A 9160-nucleotide genomic window follows, 5' to 3' on the forward strand; every position below is an offset into this window, starting at 1 on the left:
TGACCAAGCTGACTCAGAAATCAGCTAAGTTCTAGTGGATAGATACATGTGACCGGAGTTTTCTGATACTGAAGGATAAGTTGACATCAGCATCCGTCTTGACTCTTCCATGGGGGACAGAGGGCTATGTGATATATTGTGATGCCTCGGGTATTGGTTTGGCCTGTGTATTAATGCAGCACAACAAGGTTGTCGTTTATGCTTCTAGACAGCTGAAGCAGCACGAGAAGAATTATCCAACCCATGATCTTGAGTTAGCGGCGGTGATCCATGCCTTGAAAATGTGGAGGAACTATCGATACGGGGTTCACGTTGATATCTATACTGACCACAAGAGCCTCTAGTATATTTTTAAGCAGAAGGACCTGAATTTACGCTAGAGACGATGGCTAGAGTTGTTGAAAGATTATGATGTTGATATTCTGTACCATCCTGGAAAGGCTAATGTAGTAGCTGATGTTCTTAGTCGTAAATCCATGGGTAGCCTGTCATATGGGCAGCCAGAGAAAAAGGAGATAGTCTGTGAAGTACGTCAATTAGCTAGCCTCGGAGTTCGGTTGTTAGATTTAAGTGATGCAAGGTTTATTGTTCAAGATACCATGATGTCATCTTTGGTGGCCGAGATAAAGGAATGTCAGTACGAGGATCCAGTGTTAGTTTATTACTTAGATACAGCTCCTCAAAAAGAAAAAACACCCTTTGTAATTACAGCAGATAGAGTACTCAGGTATAGAGGTAGATTGTGCGTTCATATTATTGCAGGGCTTCGTCAGCAGGTCATGGGGGAAGCTCATTATTCCTGCTATTCTATTCATCCGGATACAACAAAGATGTATCACAATCTCAAGGAAGTTTATTGGTGGGATGGTATGAAAAGAAATATAGTGGGATGGTATGAAAAGAGATATAGCAGGATTTGTCTCTTAATGTCTGAATTGTCAGCAAATTAAGACAGAGCATCAGAAGCCCGAAGGTTTATTGCAGGCCATGGAGATTCCGACATGGAAGTGGGAGGTAATCAATATGGACTTCATTACATGTTTTCCCCGTACTCCACAAAAGTATGATTCATTATGGGTCATAGTTGATAGGCTTACAAAGTCAGCCCACTTTCTGCCTGTCAGAACTACTTATGCAGCTGAAGATTATGCGAAGCTTTACTTTAAAGAGATTGTACAACTTCATGGTGTTCCTACAGCCATTATTTCAGATAGAGGAGCACAATTTATAGCCAACTTCTGGAAATCTTTTCAGAACAGATTGGGGACCCAGGTGAGTCTTAGTACTGCATTTCATCCGCAGACAGATGGACAAGCAGAGCGTACTATACAGACACTGGAGGACATGCTGAGAGCTTGTGTGATTGACTTCCGAGGTAGTTGGGATGACCATTTACCTCTTATTGAGTTTACTTATAATAATAATTATCATTCCAGCATTCAGGTGGCTTCTTATGTAGCTTTATATGGGTGGAGATGTAAGTCGCCTATAGGATGGTTTGATGTTGGAGAACATCAGTTAATAGGTCCAGAATTAATTCAACAAACGGTCGACAAAGTAAAAGTGATTCGAGAAAGATTACTAGCGACGCAGATTCGACATGCAGATAATCAGTGGCACAAGTTAGAGTTTGAGGTAGGCGACTGGGTTTTTCTGAAAGTTTCTCCTATGAAGGGACTGATGAGATTTGGCAAAAAGTATTAGTTAAGCCCTCGATACATTGGGCTTTATAGAATTATTCGTACGGTGGGTAAGGTGGCATATGAGTTAGAGTTACCTTCTGATTTAGAGTCTGTGCATCTAGTATTCCATGTGTCTATGCTCCACAAAGTGTATAAGAGATCTTTCGAGGGTTGTATCGATAGATGATATTCAGGTGACTGAGCAGTTATCATAAGAGGAAACGCCAATGGCTATATTGGATAGACAAATTCGTCGATTGTGAACTAAAGATGTGGCTTCTGTTAAAGTACTCTGGAGAAACAATAATGTTAAGGAAATTACTTGGGAAGCGGAATTGGAAATGGAGGCTAAATATCCCCATTTATTCCCGTCATCTTAAGAGGCTCAGTCTGAGGCATCATCTCCTCCAGGTATTGGTTTCATTTATAGTTATTGTGATTGGTCGTGTGAGACCATGGTATTGTATATTTTAGCATGTGCCCCTGTGTGGCATTATTTTGGATTGCTGTGTACAGGTTGGATTGGCATATTTTCAGGGGAGACTCTGCCGAAATTTTATAGCCTATGACTTTTATGAACATTCGAGGACGAATGTTTATAAGGGGGGAGAATGTTACACCTCCCGTTTTCATTGCAAGAAAGTCTTTGGCTTATTGGTGGGTTATACCCCTAGTATAGAAACTCGAACCCGAGTTTCTAAGATATCAAGTGCTTTACCTTGAGTGTACAAATGTATAAGTATGCATTCTTTACAATACGATAGGATTAGAAGTGAAACGAATCAAATCGACACGAACAAGGCGACTCAGGGAAATCAGGCCACAGTGCACATTGATGGTGCAAAGGGACAGACCATCAACATGTTGATGCGGGCGTCCTTCACACCGTCAACTTCCAGCAGTCCCTGAATCTCAGGTGGAGTAAGGACGGTGGAAGTCGACGGATCGTGGACGTGTCGATGGGACCGTCGACCTGCTCGTCGACCCTCAACCCCTGGGGATATTTTGTCCCCCTATATATATGGAGTTGTCACGTTTTATTTCCTTAATTTACACTCCTAAATAATAGAAAGCCCTAGAGTATTTCCTCCCTATAATTTCCATCATATTAGTGGAGATTTAGTAAGATCCAAGCCCCGTAAACCCGATCTTGTGAAGAAGAAGGTTGTCATTAGGGTTTTATTAAAGTTGTGAAGCTTGGGAAGTTGGAGTTGAAGTTGCTCCTTGGAATCTTAGACCCCTCAAGGTATGTAAATGATTCCTACCTTTGTATTTAAGTTAATTACTAAGAGTTTTAGTGGTTTTAGGTATAGACAAGACAGTTATGAAAGTGGTGAGTTGATGAAGGGTAAGATGGTGATTAAGGACTGTTTTAAGAGATGATTTGGAATGGATTTGATTATATCTTGATATGTAAGTGTTGACATTGTTGTTGTTGATATTGTGGTTGATATTGGATTGAATTGGAAGTTGAAGGATTGTTAAGTTTGAAAGGGAAATGTTGTCTACAATTCGTTAAGCACTTTTTGTATTTAAAATGGTTAGTAAGTGAGGTAAACAGTCTAATTAAGGCCTATGTTATTTTGATTGATGACTTACGAGTTCGAAAAGTAGAAGTTGGACGATTAGATACACTTCAAGGTATGTTAAGGCTAACCTTTCTTTCATTTTTGGCATGATCTTATGAAACGACCCAACAAGTGAGTAAACGAGCTTCCGTATTACTCTCCTCTTAGAAGCATTAGGAGTACTTCAGTCATTAATATTCCTATACCCCGTTTATGATTGTTCCTTTTGTTCATGGGTCTCGAGATTTCTTATGTTGAGGGTGTTACCTCAAAAGATGTTCATCGGAGATAGTACGACCTTGTGTCACTCCGAGAGTTCTATGTATTCATTTTATACATGCTTTGCATTCATACATTCATATGCATATTGACCCATGACTAGAAGGCGTTATATACACGAATATTATATGTATATAGGGTATGGGGAAAGGAATAGGCGTTATATACGCATTTCCACCTGATCAGCTGGTGCACCATGATGATGATCTATGGATCGGGCTGCATGTTTCGCAGCATTGTATATGATGATGATGATGATGGCTATGGAGAGGCCGATGGGATATGAGATAATGGATCGGGCTGAACGTTCCTCCGCACTATGACCTATATATACATGAGCATGATTATCATTGAGAGCATGCATATTATATGCCCAGAGAGGCATTGTCAGTTATGCAGATTTATGCAGATACTTTCATATTCAGTCATACAGATGCATTCAGACAGTCAGTTGACTTTTGAGTTTCGGATTCCATTGATGATTCTTATGTTCATGTTGCTTTTATGCTTTACATACTCAGTACATTATCTGTACTGACTCCCCTATTGCTCGGGGGCTGCGTTCATGCCAGCAGGTTTAGGTAGATAGACAGGCGGTCCAGCTTAGTAGGACCTCTACCCAGAGGTGGTCAGTGCGCTCCATTTGATCTAGAGTTGCAATCTATTTTGGTATGCTATCTTTTTAGATGTATATGTATATGGCTATGACAGGGCCCCGTACCGTCCTTTCTACAGTTTTTATTCCAGTAAAGGTCTATAGACAATTGTATGTATCTGACAGATGATGTAGCCTTGTCGGCTTCTATTCTTTTGTGTACAGTATATGTAGCGGCCTAGTCGGCTCGCATTATTCTCTCCAGTCACATGTATATATGCAGATTGTACAGAGATCATGATGTCCTCCTTTCTTGAGACAGTATAGTCCAAATTGAACTATTTATGGCTCCTTGTTAGATAGTGTTGTCCAGATACGAGCGTAGGGGTGTTTGGTCACTAGAGATCAGGCACTCATCGCGACTTATCAGTTTGGGTCGTGATAGTTATAACCTAGAAGTCTACTAATCATGCTAATATGGAAACAAATCTACTATGATTGGTCATCCTATTTACTGTTTGTGTCAAATCTAGATTAATGTGTGTTGAACTTGATCAATATGACTAAATACACATTAGACAATGCATAAGCTTTCCTGTCTGACACCATGATCAGTGTACTCAGCACTGTGTTTTGTTTCAACTAGCATATGAATTGATTTTGACTGCCTGAGATATGTCTGTACTTGCCTGAATTAAATCTTAGAGTCATTTGTGATCTATGTGTTTAATACTATAATGGTTTCTCTGTGGTGTGTTGCTTAAGTCAAGCTTGTTTTCAAAATGTGTTATTGGTGGTAAAAATGGAACCCTTATGTCTATTGGATTTGAATTGTATCCTGAAGCTCGAAATGATATTTACTTGGCTTAATAGAGGAACCAGACAATTTGTATGCTCCCTTTAGGAACTCTGTTTCAAATGTGAAGCCTGTACCATCTGGTTTATTGTTAGTTTGGTGTCATAAGTCTCATATAGTATTTCTGAGAGAACTAATGACATGCTGAACCTAGTCTAGTATCTGTGAGCCCACACTAATGCTTTGTTGAGTCTTATGATGATGTTTGAAGTTCCTTATTGAAAAAATATGCTAGCTAATATGCCAAAGACTTGTTTGCATCATTCAATACCATGACTGATGCCTATTTTGTTCAGACATTATGCTCAAATTGTTTATGTCTGCTAGCTAGGATATTTCTTGTGTTTCCTCTTGTATGACTGATGAACGGAATTTAAATAAGTAGGGAAGCATGTATAGGATCCATTATCTGTCTGTGCCCATATCTGCAACTTTGTAGACTTATTTGCCTCTTCTTATGTTTGTTAAACCAGGATTTAATTGTAAAAATTGACTTAAATGTGGTTTGAGGTTGATATATATGGTCACAAGTCTTGAGTTAATTAAGGAGGTGTCACCTAATATATGGATAAACATGAGTGTGACTTACCTAGGACTAGAGGGAAGGGAAGAGAGCTTTTAGTTTCTAGCTAACTCAGCTCAATTCCTACTCCTTAAGTTCATGGGGTTCCCTCATGTGAATATGTGTCTTATGAGGACCCTCTTATGTAAGTAAATGAATCAATAAAGTTGGTATATTGAGTGTTGAACTTTCCTTTGTTGGCTTAAAGTGACTGTCCTATATAACTACTTCCATTTATTTAGAGATTTGTATATCATGCATATTAGGCTTGTATATTGTTTGTTGTTGCTCTAATCCTATTTGTTGATGTCTACATGAAATCCTCTGAATGTTGAATATCTTAGTCTCTTCATTTGTGTAATTGAGTTTCTGGGTATATAGAGGAGATAAGCTTAAATATACAGAGTATACTCAACTCTGTATACACCCAGTATACATGTGTTAGTATACATGACATATACCACCTTATTTAGCATGAATTGTTTGTTGAGTATTTCCCTTATTTGGAAGCTTTCTTCACCTATTATACTTGTTGGGCCTTTGCATTAAATGTGACATGTGTCTAAGTCCAATCTATTTGCCTTGGTCTGTAATAACTCATTTGGGCCTGGACTTGTTTTAGTCGATAGAAGCTTGTTCGTTTTTCTTTCTCTTACGTGCTTACTGGTTTCACCTGTTTTACCTTCTAATTATATGCTATTTGAGCACTTAAAGTAGACACTAACTTATCCTTTATGTTCCATGTTAAATCCTTTTGGGGTCATTCAGGCCACCCTTGCATAAACCTATTGGTCAAAAAGCCCAACTCTTGATCGAGTCCGAAGGAGAAACAATGGAAGCTAATATGTTGAAGGCCCAGCCATGGGTGAAAATGGCACTAATGGGCTTGGGTAGGCCCATCAGTTGAAATACACTTTCTTCCCTTCTCTATTCCATATATACTTGGCATGTAAATATTGTATACGTACTGAATGTAAATAATGAAACTCTTATGCATGCTAGAACTTAGGAAGAACACATAGTATTTTGGGTAGTCGCCAAAACTTTTTCAAACTCGGATAGTGATCAACTTTTGCGTAAAACTCTAAAGTTGGTTTGATTTTTTGGTTTAAAATTGATGTAATACTACAGCTAAGTATGTGATAAAAATGGAGTTTTTGGTCAAAAACTAGATCAACGAAAAAAAAAAAGGATTTTCAAATGTTAAGTAACAAGTTTTGGGCTTAAACCCGAGATGAAAAATGATAAAGTTGTTTGACGGTTTCACCTTAAAATGGAGACAAAGCTGGGGAATGAGTTTGACTTCAAAAAATTGGCATTTTTCATGTACCAAAAGAACAATTTTCTGGACTTGAATTGAATTTGTAGACAAAAAAAAAAAAAAACTTGGACAAAAACTGGAATTTGGACTCATGGGACCTCTGAAAAATGAGAATGTTTTTTTTTTTGGCCTGGAAGCCCCAAACTTATCGGGCTAGAAAAACAAAGGAATTTATTGGACTGGTTTGAGGTCGAGATGGATTTGGACTTAGAATATGGATTGATTATATGAGCTTCAATGATAAAATTAGACTTAAATAAACACTTGTGCTTTTCTTTATATATACGTACAAAAATCTGCGATATACTCCATATTTTCCTATATATATATATATATATATATATATATATATATATATATATATATAAATAAAACCCATCTGAATTAAACTCATTTTATTAGGACTGGAATAGTAGTGACTCTACTCGGGAGAAATCCCGATTGTATCCTAGTCCAGTGATAAAATGAGTTAAACACTTATGTGGATTTTAAACCCAAAACCCTTTTTTAAGGGGACTTTTTGCCAAATTTTTTCTCGAGTTTATGATACAAATAAATGACATTTTGCGGAGAACTAAACACTTTTAAGCAAATAAATACATTGATCACACATTGAAGCTCGTAGGTCAACCGTATTCTACAGATCTTTAATACTAGGGTGCGTAAAACCTTCCCTACGGGATCAGCAGAACCCTTACCTCGAACTTTGGTACCAATAGATTTCTCTCTTACTTGAAAAATCTTTTACCCGGTTTTCCTAGTTTTTCTTTAAATAAATTAGGTGGCGACTCTAAAATACTAAAATACAATTAGAGCACCAACAACCTCATAATAATTTTTATGCCTTAATCCGCGTAAAAGCGAACTGTAATAGGAGTCATGTAAGACATGCGTGACAGCTGCTCGGTCACGACCTCGGCCTCAGCCTCTTGGCTAGGTACCTCTCCTTACTGCAAGCTTTTGCAGTCATACCTGTAAAAGACGTATCATTAGAAAAGGGCCATGAAGAAACTGTCACAAAAGAAAAAAAAAACTTTTTTGGAATTTCTTTTTGTGTGGCCGTGAAAAGAAAATACGAGCTGTATAAAATTATACGGTGTTGGTCGTAATGTTTCCATCTCAGACATACGATCAGAGATAGGGTTTGTATAATTAAATACGAACCGTATTTAATCATGTATGTCTGAGGCAGAGACATCTAAAGTTTCTACTTTGGAAATACGATCACAAATATGGGCCACATTATACAGTTCGTACTTAAGCATATATTGCCAAGGCAGAAACATCTGAAGTTTCTACCTTGGAAATATATTCAGAAATACGGGCCGTATAATGTTATACGGTTTGTGCTTAAGCATATATTGCAAGGGAAAAAACATCTTATGATAACATTCCGACTTACGACCCAGGATACGGTCCGTATCTTAGGTCGATTTTCGTAATGACCACAGTTAAGCTATGTTTTCCAAAATTTTGCTTCCGTTTCCATTCAAGCACCATACATCCACACTTTTCATGGTTTCAATTACTACAGGGGTTAGGTTACTCAAACTTCGCCTATTTTCTTATAATTTCAAGCTTATGGGCATTCAATTTTAGCAATTGGCGAGCATAACAATAATTGAATCCAAACTCGAATCTGTCAATCGATATGCCCTCCAACCCATTGGGGTTTTAATTTCTCAACCTTAAGAGTCTTTGAAAACACAATGTGCTCATCCCAACATAGAAAAATCATTAACCATGAATTTTACACTTAGAACCCTAGGGTTACCAACACCCATTGATGAAATCGCACCCATTTACGCAAAGTAACAAGAATAGAGCATCAACATACCTGTGTGCTGATTAATATGCGAAGAACACTTGACAATATCGAGTGAAAAACAAAGAAAAAATAGTGAAATTGAGCAGAGGGTTTTTCGGGTATAAGGGATGTTGACAGAGATGTAGATGGATGTATTTATGGAGATTGAAGGGCTAATTATAGTGGGTTAATGGAGGTTGATCATGAGTCGAAGGTTAAGTAGTGGGAATAAATGAGTTGTGAAGTGGGAGGAGGAAAGGCGCGACGTTTTTGTTAAAAAAAACCTCTGCTCGATTTTTTTTCCTGAAATAAGATACGAGTCGTATAACATGATACAGTCCGTATTTTGTCACCTTTTTCGAGTGTTCCACTGTTTTGCTCACATGCTAAAATACGACCAACTACATGGCCCGTATAATATGATATGGTCCGTGAAAGGGGTTCGTATGTTAGCATGTTACAAATCAGTGTTCACTGTACATTTCACTTA

Source organism: Lycium barbarum, chromosome 8, assembly GCF_019175385.1.
Source record: "Lycium barbarum isolate Lr01 chromosome 8, ASM1917538v2, whole genome shotgun sequence".
In the NCBI taxonomy this organism is placed as follows: domain Eukaryota; kingdom Viridiplantae; phylum Streptophyta; class Magnoliopsida; order Solanales; family Solanaceae; genus Lycium; species Lycium barbarum.